This window comes from Cnephaeus nilssonii, assembly GCF_951640355.1.
Source record: "Cnephaeus nilssonii genome assembly, chromosome: 4".
NCBI classification, from domain to species: domain Eukaryota; kingdom Metazoa; phylum Chordata; class Mammalia; order Chiroptera; family Vespertilionidae; genus Cnephaeus; species Cnephaeus nilssonii.
The window spans coordinates 7,041,484-7,055,659 of NC_137075.1; the positions used below are offsets into that span (position 1 = coordinate 7,041,484).

General features: G+C 42.0%; 1 pseudogene across 1 annotated transcript; it reads right to left on the reverse strand.

Annotated features, from left to right (window-relative positions):
- Window positions 1–231: 231 nt before the first annotated feature.
- Window positions 232–899, reverse strand: LOC307097595 (COMM domain-containing protein 10-like; annotated as a pseudogene). Its single transcript has one exon. The product of its transcript is annotated as a COMM domain-containing protein 10-like (transcript).
- Window positions 900–14,176: the final 13,277 nt, after the last annotated feature.

The window sequence follows — 14,176 nt, forward strand, 5'->3', positions numbered from 1 at the left end:
AAGCAAAAATAGGACAGTAAAAACAATATGGTGTTCACTTCTGTTTTTTGTTGTTGTTGTTGTTGTTTTAAAAGCAAAAGTGTTCTTAACAATTGCTTGCTGTTGGCTCATGGAACTAGAGAATGAATATTAGAACCTCAGTCCTCAGAAAATGATTTATTTCCCTTAGCTACTATTTGTCTAAGAAATGATAAACCATATAATTTACAAGAAAAAAAAAAACCGAATCCTTCAGAAAAACACAACCTGGCAGTCTGTCTGCCAAGCAAAATGATGAGGTGGCAAGAGTGTGATGGAGAAACCAGTCTTCAAGAACATCAGGTAAGAGAATCCAGCTATGTATGTATGGTTATGAAAATCAAACAACTCCATGTGAACGAATTCCACAAAAACTTTCTCTAGGCTCTTTGAATCTTCTGTAACTCAGCTTGAGGAGATTTTAGTTTTGCTTGATCTGAGTAAGCCATTTGAAGGTTAAACTGCCATCTAACCATCTCTAGCTTGTGGGGAGTGAGAATCCTCTGTCTGAATTTTCCAACTGTTTCTTGACCCATGGAAGACCAAGTATTGATAAATCCTTCTGCTTTGTCTTGTGTAAGATGAATGTTCTTTAACTGCTGCTGCAAAGCTGCAGGCTTTACATTGTGATATACTGCCTGTTCTAAAATGAATGACACTGTTTCAAGAACTAAGTGAAGATCTTGTTTCTCAAGAGAAAATACAGCTTGCAGTTTTTCTTCCTCTTCTTCACGCAAACTGTGCTCAGCGTTGAGGTGAAGTTTTCGAAGAATTCACGTGAGCCATCATAGAAATCTTCCTTTATTTATTGCATTTATCAGTGACACTGCTGTTTTCATGCTGGGGCTCTCCCACAGGATCAGGGTAGAGGACGCTGCCATCCTTGAAGCTCTCTACCTTTTTCTTTATACTCCCTCTAAGTCTTTGATCACGTGTCTCTTAGTATGCTTTGTTTTTTTGCTTTGCTTTGCTTTATCTTCTTTTTCCTTCGTAGTCTTTCCTGTTGTTACTGCATTGAGTAGCTTGATTTTCGTGGTGTTTCTGGTTTGGCCCTGTTTTATCTTATTCCATTCTGTCAGCACCTGTATAACAGCTGGCATGACAAAATTGGGGTTGAACCTCTCTGGCAGCAATTCAGAGGGGAGGTCCCCCCACATATGGGACATTAAACAATCAAGTCCCAATTACAATAGGAGAGCCCAATAATGCACGCAAGGAGTATTCCTAGATGTCAGAGACAGCAAGAGCTCTGCACGAGCACTGCTGCTCTGAGTTGTTCTGAGTCCATATATTCTTCTAAATTCTTCCCGACTATGCCAGGGCAGGTTCTTTCTGGAACCCTGACCACTGTACTAACTGTTGGGAACTTAGTCCAAGTTCCTCCTTTATCCTCTGCTCACTAGGTACAGGTGTTGAGTCCAAGCCTCTCTGCCTATGGCGGGACCTCCTAGGACGCTGGGTCTTAGATGGAGAAGCCATGAGAAGTTGTGGGTGTATAAGAATCAGTCCTTATCGCAGAAGCCAGTGGCCACATAGCCATCAGACAAGACAGTCCTTCACAGCAATCCATATAGGCAACCGAACACCAGCTGGTAAATATATCTTTCCCACACATCAGCAGTAGCACCCTTAATAGCCTCTGTGCCTACACCGGATTCTGAGCAGCTGCATGCTGCCTCTAAACTCACTCCCTATATCATAGCAGTATCTGAGATCTCAGGCTCAGGAGCTTCTTCTGTCTCCCCTGCCCGGCACGCTGGCTGGTCTCTGTAGCCTTACATCTCTGTGTAGCACAGTCCAGCAGACTAGTTGATCCGTAACTTGTATATTATTCCAGAGACAAAGAAGGCTTCGTGCCAATAGCTACATCAATCATATTGTGGCTACAGAAGGGTACGCATGTGCAGTATACCGTGGAATTGTTGTTCTTGTGTCCTTGCACCTGCTTATGGTATCTTAGCCTAGGCACAGAGTGGCCTTAGACATTCTATGTATTGACAAGGCCTCTATACTTTAATTGGCCTTTTGGCTGTCTCTAGAGTGGTTCCCACACTAGAGCATCCAGCTCAGGTGAATAAAGAGACTGCACCACTGGATCCCTCAAGACACTTTCTACATTAGGCCATCCCACAAAGACTCAGAGGGATAACAGCTCTATGTAATACATAGAAGCAAATACAAAGAGACTGCTAAAATGGGGAGACAAAGAAGCAACCCCAAAATGAGAAAAAAGGAGAAAACTCCAGAAAAAGAACTAAATGAAATGGAGGCAAGTAACCTATTAGACATAGAGTTCAAAGCAATGGTTATAAAGATGCTTAACAAATGTAGTGCAAATTACAATAGCATGAAAAGGGAACTAGAGGCCATGAACAAGAACCAGACAAACATGAAGAATGATATAGCTGACATCAAGAACACACTGGAAGGTATTAAAAATAGATTGAATGAAGCAGAGGATCAAACCACTGATTTGGAAGACAAGGTAGATATAAATACCCAATTAGAGCAGCAAATAGAAAAAATAATTGAAAAGCAGGAAGATAGTTTAAGGAAGCTCTGGGACAACATGAAATGTAGTAATATTCGTATTATAGGAATACCAGAAGGGAAAGAGAGAGAGAAAGGAACAGAGAACCTGTTTAAAGAAATAATAACAGAAAACTTCCCTAACTTGTTGAAAGAACATGTCACACAAGTTCAGGAGGCACAGAGAGTCCAAAACAAGATGAACCCAAAGAGACCCACACCTAGATACATCATAATTAAAATGTCAAATGTTAAAGACAAAAGAAGAATCTTAAAGGCAGCAAGAGAGAGACAGAAAATTACCTACAAAGGAGTTCCCCTTAGAATGTCAGCTAACTTCTCAATAAAAACACTTCAGGCCAGACAGGAATGGCATGAAGTACTCAAAGTAATGAAAAGCCAGGGCCTAAATCCAAGACTACTGTATCCAGTGAGGTTATCACTTAAAATTGAAAGAGAAAGCTTACCAGATGAAAAAAAAAAAGTTAAAGGCATACATTACCACCAAACCAGCAATGCAAGAAATGTTTAAAAGGACTACTTTAAGAAGAAGAAAGGAGAGAGAGGGGATCACAAGCATTAAGAAAATAAAACAGCAATAAATAAATGCCTATCAATAATAACCTTAAATGCAAATGAATTAAATGTTCCAGGGTGACATAATGGATAAGAAAACATGACCCATATATATATATGCTGTCTATAAGAGACCCATCTCAGAATGAGACTCACACAGGATAAGAATGAAGCTATGGAAAAATATATTCCATGCAAATGGAAAGTAAAAAAAGCTGGAGTAGCAATACTCATATCTGACAAAATAGACTTCAAAACAAAGGTCATCACCAGAGACAAAGAAGGCCACTTCATAATACTAATGGGAATTATTCAATAAGAAAATATAACCCTTATAAACATATATGCACCCAATATAGGAGCACCCAAGTACATAAAAAAATTCTTGATGGGTTTTAAGGGAGAAATTGACAGCAATACAGTCATAGTAGGGGACTTTAACACCTCACTGACATCACTGGTTAGATCTTCCAGACAAAAAAATGAACAAGGAAACAGAAGCCTTAAATGACACTAGATCAGAAAGATCTAACTGATATTTACAGAATATTTAACTCCAAAGCAACAGAATATACATTCTTCTCAAGTACACATGGAACATTCTCAAATATAGACCATATGATAGGGCACAAAACAAGTCTATACAAACTCAAGAAGATTGATATAATACCAAGCATCTTCCTGGATTACAATGGCATAAAGTTAGAAGTCAACTACAATTAAAAAAAAACACCTCAAAACACTCAAATATATGGAGGTTAAAGAACATGTTATTAAATAATTAATGGGTTACCAATGAGATCAAGCAAGAAATTAAAAACTCCCTGGAAACAAATGAAAATGAACACTCAAACACCCCAAACCTATGGGACATGGCGAAAGCAGTCCTGAAAGGGACGTTCATAGCACTACAGGCCTATCCCAAGAAACAAGAAAAAGCACTAATAAACTATCTAACCCTACAACTAAATGAATTAGATTAAACAGCAATAAAAGCCCAGCGGAAGTAGAAGGAAGGAAATAATAAAGATCAGAATGGAAATAAATGACATAGAGCCTAAAAAGAATAGTACAAAAGATCAATAAATCCAAGAGCTGGTTCTTTGAAAAGATCAACCAGATTGATGAAACCCTAGCCAGACTTACCAAGAAACAAAAAAGAGAGGACCCAAATAAATAAAATAAAAAATGAAAGAGGCGATATAACTGACACCACCGAAATACAAAGGATTGTAAGCAAATACAACTAGATGCCAACAAAGAGGACAACCTGGGTGAAATGGACAAATTCTTAGATACACTATCTTCCAAAACTCAATCAGGTAGAATCAGAAAATCTGAGTAGGCCAATAACAACTGATGAAATTGAAGCAGTAATGAATAAACTTCCAGCAAACAAAAGTACTGGACTGGATGGATTTATCGGTGAATTTTACCAAACATTCAAAGAAGAACTAACACCTATCCTCCTCAAACTATTCCAAAATATCCAAGAGTTAGGAACACTTCTATGTTCTTTTTACAAAGCCAGCATTATCCTACTTCCAAAACCAGATAAAGACACTACAGAGAAAGAGATATACAGGCCAATATCCCTGATGAACACACATGTGAAAATCCTCAACAAAATATTAGCAAATCTGATCCAGCAATATATTTAAAATATCATACACCATGGTCAAATGAGATTTATTCTGGGGATGCAAGACTGGTACAATATTTGCAAATCAATATATGTGATACATCACATAAATAAATTGAAAGATAAAAACCACATGATCATATAAATAGATGCAGAAAAAGCATTTAAAAAAAATCCAGCACCAATTTTTGGTAAAATCTCTCAGTGAAGTGGGAATAGAGGAGTCATACCTCAACATAATAAAGGCCATATATGACAAACCTTAAGCCAATATAATACTCATTGGGCAAAAACTAAAAGCATTTTCCTTAAGAACAGGAATAAGACCGGGATGTCCGCTTTCACCACTCTTATTCAACATAGTACTGGAAGTCCTAGCCACAGCAATCCGACAAGAAGAAGAGATAAAAGGCATCCAAATTGGAAAGGAGGAAGTAAAACTGTCATTATTCACAGAGGACATGATATTGTACGTAGAAAATCCTAAAGACTCCACCAGGAAACTAATAAATGAATAATAAATTTATTCCGCAAGTTTGCGGGATACAAAACCAATATCCAAAAATCAATGGCATTTTTATGCACCAATAATAAACTCTCTGAAAGAGCAACTAAAAAATCAATCCCATTTACCATTGCAAGAAAAAGAAATAAAATACCTAGGAATAAACTTAACCAAGCAGGTAAAAGACCTGTACGTGGAAAATTATAGGACATTGGGGGAAAAAAATAGAGGAAGATACAAAAAAAAAAAAGGAAATGTATACCATATTCATGGATTAGAAGAATTAACACCATTAAAATGTCTATACTACCAAAAGCAATCTACACAATTCAACACAATCCTTATTAAGATACCAATGGCATACTTCACAGAGCTAGAAAAAATACTCCAAAAATTTATATAGAACCATAAAAGACCCCAAATAGCTGCAGCAATCTTGAAAAAGAAGAACTAAGTAGGAGGGATCACAATGCAGATATCAAATTATACTACAAAGCCATTTTAACCAAAACAGCCTGGTATTGACACAAGAGTAGGCATGTAGACCAATGGATCAGAACAGAGACCCCAGAAATTGACCCACACCATTATGATAAATTAATATTTGACAAAGGAGGCAAGAACATACAATGGAGTAAAGACAGTCTCTTAAAAAAAAATGGTGTTGAGAAAACTGGACAGACACATGCAAAAAGGTAAATCCAGAGCACCAACTTATGCCATACAAAAGAATAAAGTCAAGATGGATAAAACACTTAAATGTAAGGCATGAAACCATATAAATCTTAGAGGAGAACATAGGCAGTAAAATCTCAGACATCTCACATAGCAATCTGTTTATGGATACATCTCCTAGGACAAAAGAAACTAAGGAGAAAATAGACAAATGGAACTACATCTTTTTTTTTTTCTTTTTTCTTTTTGGTTGGGGATTGCATCAAAATAAAAAGCTTCTGCACAGCAAAAGAAAGCACCATCAAAATGAAAAGGGAACCTATTGTTTGGGAGAACATATTTACCAATGATGCATCTGATAAGGGGTTAATATAAAAAGTATATAAAGTTCTCATACAACTCAACAAAAGGAAGACAAACAATCCAATAAAAATAATGGGCAGAAGACCTGAATAGACATTTCTCCAAAGAGGACATACAAATGGCCAAGAAACAGATGAACAAATGCTCAAAGTCACTAATCATCAGAGAAATGCAAATTAAAATCACAATGAGGTATCACCTCACACCTGTTAGAATGGCTGTCATCAAAAAAACAACAAACAACAAGTGCTGGCAAGGATGCGGAAAAAATGGAACACTAGTTCACTGCTTGGTGGGAATGCAGATTGGTGCAACCACTATAGAAAACAGTATGGAGTTTCCTCAAAAAATTAAAAATGGAACTTCAGTTTGACCCAGCAATTCCACTTTTGGGAATATATCCTAAAAACCTAAGAACACCAATCAGAAAGAATATATGCACCCCTGTGTTTATAGCAACCTTATTAACAATAGCTAAGAGTTGGGAACAGCCCAAGTGCCCATCAGTCGGACATCCCTCTCACAATCCAGGACTGCAGGCTCCTAACCATTCGCCTGCCTGGCTGCCTGATTGTCCCTAACCACTTTGCCTGCCAGTCTGATCACCCCCTAACCACTCCCCTGCTGGCCTGATTGATACCTAACTGCTCCCCTGCCAGCATGATTGACACCTAACTGCTGCCCTGCTGGCCCGATAACCCCCAATTGCCCTCCCCTGCAGACCTGGTCACCCCCAACTGCCCTCCCCTGCAGGCCTGGTTGCCCCCAACTGCCCTCCCTGCCAGCCATCTTGTGACAACGTGGGGTGGCCATCTTGTGACAACACGGGGCTGGCCATCTTGTGATGCGAGGGCATGAGGTGCCAGAAACCAACCATTATCTCACTAATAGAAAAAGGCTGGTCAATCTTTTTTTTTTTTTTTAATATATTTTATTGATTTTCTACAGAGAGGAAAGGAGAGGGACAGAGAGCTAGAAACATCGATGAGAGAGAAACATCGACCAGCTGCCTCTTGCACACCCCTTACTGGGGATGTGCCCGCAACCAATGTACATGCCCTTGACCGGAATCGAACCTGGGACCTTTCAGTCCACAGACCGACACTCTATCCACTGAGCCAAACCAGTTTCGGCAGGCTAGTCAATCTTGAAGCTCTGAAAGGTCAGAGCCAACCACTCCCTATCTAATTGAGATAATGGTAACTGAGGCAACTTCCCCATCTTGTAATCATGTAAATCCTTACTGATATGATAATCCTCTTATTACATACCTAAGGGCTATGGGTGTATCCCAAAGCTGCTTAAGGGTAATGGGTGTAACCCATAGTCGCAATAAAAGGCATAGCAAGGCCAGAGCCTACCAGGCAGTCCTCCCACTAGAGGTAAGCTCCAGCCTGGCCCCCCCATATTACCAAATTAATTTTCTTCTAGTCTCTTTTAATTTGTGTGCGGCCCTTCTCCAGAAACCGAACCCTGAATCAGAACCCTGAATCATGCAGGACATGAAAGGGGCTCCCACAATGAGGGTCAATTTGCATATTACCTCTTTATTATATAGGATTTGCATAGCCCATGGACACTGGCAATAGTGTAGTGAAGACATGGGGTGGGAGGTATGGGCTGGGAGGATGGGGGTAATGGGGAGGAGTGGGAGATATTTGCAATACTATCCTATATAATAAAAGGCTAATGACCATAACGGTGTAACGACCAGAATGACCAATTGACCAGTCGCTATGAGGTGCATTGACCACCTCTTGGTCCCTCCCCGCTGCCCACAGGCTCCGATCGCTGGATGGCGAACGGGGAACCACAGGGAACGAAGGTGGGCGGTGGCGGGGTGGGACTGGGGACTGGCAAGTGGGCGGAAGATGGTCCCTAGGCCCTACCAGTGCACTATTTCGTGCTCTGTGCTTCTAGTCAACAATAAAAACTATACTTTAAAAAAAAGACTGGTTTAGATGCCCCTTTTATGTACCCCATAGCACTCTGTAAATGAGGAGGCCAACTAGAATATCTTGAATACTATAATCAGTGAATGTTTAAAATGTATCAGTGGATATGAAAATGCAAAGAGTTCATTCTGCCTATTATTTTTTTCTAACTTATAAGCTGCCTATATACATTTATAAAAGTGACTAGATTACAAACTCCTTGAAAGCAATATATTGCATATATGATGGTTGCCCAGCACATTTTCTTTAATGAATTTGCTGCTGAAAGTGTGGTCTTAGACTAGCAGCTTCAACATTACTGAGGAACTTATTAGAAACAAAGAATATCAGGTCCTTCCCAGATTTATGAATCAGAATCTAAATTTTAACAAGATCTCTAAGTGATTTGTTTGAACATTAAATTCAAAAAGTACTGCTTAATGGGATCAAGTTATGCCAGCTCACCCTTTGGACTTCCCATTTACATGAGCTAGTACATTTTTTTTGTGCCTAAACTTGTTTCTGCCATTTGTAGTTATAAGAGTCCTGATGATCCACACAGTAACCATGTATTGTTAGGTGCTTTATTCTCTATAGGGATTCATATAATTTTGTTGAATTTAAGTTATAATGGAATCAATAATCTATTCACATGCATGGATCACACACACACAAAAACATTAAAAACAGCAAATGGATTTCAATTCTCATGCTAACCCTGGGCAATTGTTAGTAGCTCCCTGGCTACTCTCATTGTGTTGAGAAGATTCTAGATTAGCATAAGGGCTCAATAAGAAAGAATATACTTACTATTGACTGATAGTCACAAGCTATGTGGATATGGTGACATTGCTGCCACCCTCTTATCTCAGAGGCAGAATCACATATTATAGTATAGTTAGGGGTGGTGGTGACGATCAGGTCAGCTTCAATATTGCTCCTCACTCACTGATTCAGTAATTATTTATTAAGATTTACTATGTCTCAAGCATTTTAAGAGGTACAAGAATAAAGTGGTATAAGATACACATGGTCCACTCAGACAAAATTTATTGTCAATTGGGAGAGACAGACATTACTTAAACATTAAATATACAAATATCTACTTGAGCCCTTGCCAATGTGGTTCAGTTGGTTGGGTGTCATCCTGTGTATCAAAAAGCTGCCAGTTTGATTCCCGGTCAGGGCACATGCCAGGGTTGTGGGCTTGACCCCTGGTAGGGGGAAGGCAGGAGGCAGCCAATCCATGTTCTGCTCTTACATCAATGTTTCTCTCTATCATTAAAAATCAGTAAAAATATTTAAAAATATATATCTACTTGATGACACTGTGATAAGGATTTGAAGAAAAAATACAAAAAGTTACAGGGACATAAAATAAGAACCCAAGAAAGTCTAAAGGGCAGGTTGGTTTCCCTGAACAGGAAGCTTTTAAGCAGAATCTTGAAGGATAGATAGGAGTTAGTTCTGAGAAGAGGCAGTATAAAATTGTCCTGGGCAAAGGACAGCTTGTAGAAAAGCTCCGTGTTTTGAAGGAGTTTTGGCATTTGAGGAAGTACAAGAGGACCAATATGGCTGGTGCATAGAATACATGCAAGAGAGTGAGGGAGGTCAAGGCTGGAAAATTAGACAGGGGCAGAGCTCAGAGTCTCTTTACAACTACTATCTAGGGATTAGAAAGTCCTGAGGAAAAACTGATCAGATTCAAATGAAAACAATTTCCAATCAGAAAATCAGTTTAATAATTGATTCCAAAGCTCACGTCCAACATTATGAGCATTAGCTGCTCAGTAAGAAAATGAAACTAGAGAGACAAACATGTCTACCATAGAAATACATAAACCCATGTGGCCCAGTAATTTCCTATCTAATCAAATCATTCATTCATGCAATTAGTATTCATTGAATGTCCAATTAGAAATATTTCAGCCTTCTCATATTCTCTAGTGTTTTGTACACAGTAGTTGTTCAATAGCTTTTCAGTCTCTCACATTTCTGCACATTTTGCAGACAGGCACTGATTACTTTTGTTCCAGAGTATTTTTTCAAGAATATATACTAATAAAAGTGTAATATGCTAATTAGACCAGGTCGACCGGACATCTTCTGGATGTCTGACTTCCTTCTGGACAAAGCCACGGTGGCAGGGGCTGAGGCAGAGGTGGTTAGGGGCGATCAGGCTGGCAGGGGACCAGTTAGGGGGCAATCAGGCCGGCAAGCAGAGGCAGTTAGGGGCTATCAGTCAGACAGGTAGAGGCGGTTAGGGGCAATCAGGCAGGCAGGTAGAGATGGTTAGGAGCCATCAGGCAGGCCAGCAGGGGAGCAGTTAGGGGGCAACCAGGCCAGCAGGGGGGCAGTTAGGGGGTGACCAGGCTGGCAGGGGACCAGTTAGGGGACAACCAGGCCGGCAGGGGACCAGTTAGGGGGCAATCAGGCCGGCAAGCAGAGGCAGTTAGGGGCTATCAGGCAGGCAGGTAGAGTGGTTAGGGGCAATCAAGCAGGCAGGCAGGAGGCGAGCGGTTAGGAGCCAGCGGTTCCGGATTGCAAGAGGGATGTCCCAGATTGGAGAGGGTGCAGGCCGGGCTGAGGGACCCCCCCCCCGACCCCCTGACCCGCACCCCCGTGCACAATTTTCATGGCACTGGACCTCCAGTATTATATAACAAACAACTAATTGGAAGGCAGCTGATTATTAGAGTTGAGGTTCGTCAACTCAGCGTTCCTCAGCTTCAGCACAAACCCACAGCATACTCAACAATCACCTTGGCTGTTCCATTTCACCCCAGTGACACTTGGGGGCTGTGGCAAGGGAAACCAGTGTGAGCACAAAGCTGGTGCTTCCTGCTGTGCAAAGTCTTTTGTCTCTAACCTGGAAGTTTCATGTTTTCTACCAGCATTTATGAAAGTGTGGCAACTTGTCTGCTTGCAAGTAGTGTCAATTCTCAGACCCTTCACAGCTGTTAAGGTAAGTTACAGCTCAATAGGTAAGTTACAATATGAAAAGAAAGTTGCTCATACAGAAGTATGAGTATCAATACTAGTTCAACTTGGTGGTAGTGATTGGGAGAATAGAGTCTGTAGGATGAGTAGGACTTTTACTCATAGAGAAGAGTACAGGTAGTCCTCGGGTTACGTTGGACTCGAGTATGTCGTTTTGTGGTTATATCGCCATCTCCCATTTATTTATTTTTAAAAAAGTCCCGTCATTTCAACGTATGTACATATGTGCTTTATCTTTTTTATTATTTATTTACCACAAGTAAAGGTCAGAAATTATCTTTCTTTTAATTTTTTTTTACTGTTTCACTTCATTACTGCTGTGTATGGCTCTATGTGAGTGACGTAGGTGCTTATGTAGGTGGGTTCCGACTTATGGTGAAAATTGCGTTACGTTACACCGTAGGAATGGATCTCCGACATAACCCGAGGACCTACTGTAAAGATATTCCTGATAGAGGAACAGTGTACATGAAGGCAAAGAGTCATTAAGGGACCTGATTTGTCTAGAGACAGTATAAAGCTTGGTGTAAAAGAATGATTTTGTAAATCTGAAGATAATATTGCAAAGTATTAGCCCATTAAAGGAGGGTATGTTCAAAACTATAAAATATAGCTATAAATTGCACAGTTTTCTGACCTTATTTTCAAACAAATTAATTCTCTCAGACATAAACGTGTTTTTGAGCAAACTTGACTATTCTGGACAAATTTCAAATTCAAGTAGTGTTATTATCCTACCTAATAAAAGGGAAGTATGCAAATAACCATCACTCTGCTACACCCATGATTGGGCCGGCGGCAGGCTGGGGGCGGGACTTGAGGTGGCCAATTGTGCTCACGAGTCCCCGCCCCCGTTCCTCCCGCCGGCCCCAACGGCCAGCACTGCGGGAGGACCGATGGAGCCGGCGGAAGGCGCCGGTGGCAGAACTCGGGGTGGCCGATTGGGTGGCTGCCAGCACCAGTTTTCCGCCAGCAGCAGTTTTCCTCTGGCCACCCGCTGATCAGAGTGCCTCCCGATCGGAGTTCCTCTTGGGGTGGCTGATCGCGCTGCGGGAGGTGATCGCACTGGCGGGAGGCGCTCCGATCGGTGGGTGGCCAGAGGAAAACTGCTGCTGGCGGAAAACTGGTGCTGGCAGCCAGGTGAAGGAAGGTCTATTGCACGAAACTTCATGCAACGGGCTTCTAGTTCTATATAATAAAAGACTAATGTGCTAAGTGTCTTGTCATCTGGTTGGCCATTCAAACAATTAAAAGGTAATATGCTAATGATATGCTAAGGTCGCTCAACCACTCGCTATGACGTTCACTGACCACCAGGGAGCAGACGCTCTGATCGGTAGGTTAGCTTGCTGCTGGGGTCCAGCCAATCAGGACTGAGCGAGATGGGCCAGACACTCCCTGAAGCCCTCCTGCGGTCCCTCCCCGGCTGGCAAACCTCCTGCATTCCTCCATGGCCCCGATCATACACTGGTGGGGTCCCTCAGCCTGGCCTGTGCCCTCTTGCAATCTGGGATCCCTTGGGGGATGTCAGAGAGCCAGTTTCGGCCCAATCCCGCAGGCCAGGCTGAGGGAACCAACTGGTGCTTGAATTCGTGCACCGGGCCTCTAGTTTTTTTAACAAAGGAAATTGTTTAAATGTATAAGTATGTTTACTTTTTTAAAACCTTGAAAAGCATACTAAAGAAGTTAATGGATTTTGGGATCACAAAATATTAGATTTTTGTTTGTATGTCTTTTTTAAACTTTTATTTTATTGATTTGAGAGAGACATTGATTTGTTGTTTCACTTATTTATGCATTCATTAATTGATTCTTGTATGTGCCTGACTGGGGATTGAACCCACAACCTTAGCATATCAGGACAATGCTCTAACTAATTGAGCTACCCAGCCAGGGCTGTATACCTCTTCTTAATACATATAAGTTATTGTTCATCATGTATACATACTTCTAATATATTTCAAAATATTTGAAAAATACCTTTTCTAAGATCAAGTGCTGTAGCTTAAGTTGTTTTTCTTTTAAATATCAGTTTTCACCTTTTTATTTTATACTAGAAACCCGTTGCACGAAGTTTCGTGCAATAGACTTTCACCTGGCTGCCGGCAGCAGTTTTCTGCCAGCAGCAGTTTTCCTCTGGCCACCCGCCGATCAGAGCGCCTCCCACCAGCGCGATCGGCTACCCCGAGAGGAACTCCGATCCAGGAGGCGCTCCGATCGGCGGGTGGCCAGAGGAAAACTGGTGCTGGCGGAAAACTGCTGCCAGCAGCCACGCTATCGGCCACCACCAGCGTCTTCCGCCGGCCCCATGGGTCCTTCCGCAGCGTTGGCCTAATGGCCGGTGGGAGGAGCGGGAGTCGGGGACTCGCGAGTCCCCGCCCCCCGCTCCTACCGCCAGCCAATCGGCCACCCTGAGTCCCGCCCCCCGCGCCTCCAGCCGGCCCAATCGTGGGCGTAGCGGAGTGATTTGGATATTGCCTTTTTATTATGTAGGATACTAGAGGCCCAGTGCAAGAAATTCGTGCACGGGGGGGGGGGGAGGGGGAGGAGAGTGGTGGTGTGTGTCCCTAAGCCCAGCCTGCACCCTCTCCAATCTGGGACCCCTCGAGTGATGTCTGACTGCCAGTTTTCCACCAGCAGCAGTTTTCCGCCAGCAGCAGTTTTCCTCTGGCCACCCGCTGATCAGAGTGCCTCCCGATCGGAGTTCCTCTCGGGGTGGCTGATCGCGCTGCGGGAGGCGATCGCGCTGGCGGGAGGCGCTCCGATCGGCGGGTGGCCAGAGGAAAACTGCTGCTGGCGGAAAACTGGTGCTGGCAGCCAGGTGAAGGAAGGTCTATTGCACGAAACTTCATGCAACGGGCTTCTAGTTCTATATAATAAAAGACTAATGTGCTAAGTGTCTTGTCATCTGGTTGGCCATTCATGTCTGACTGC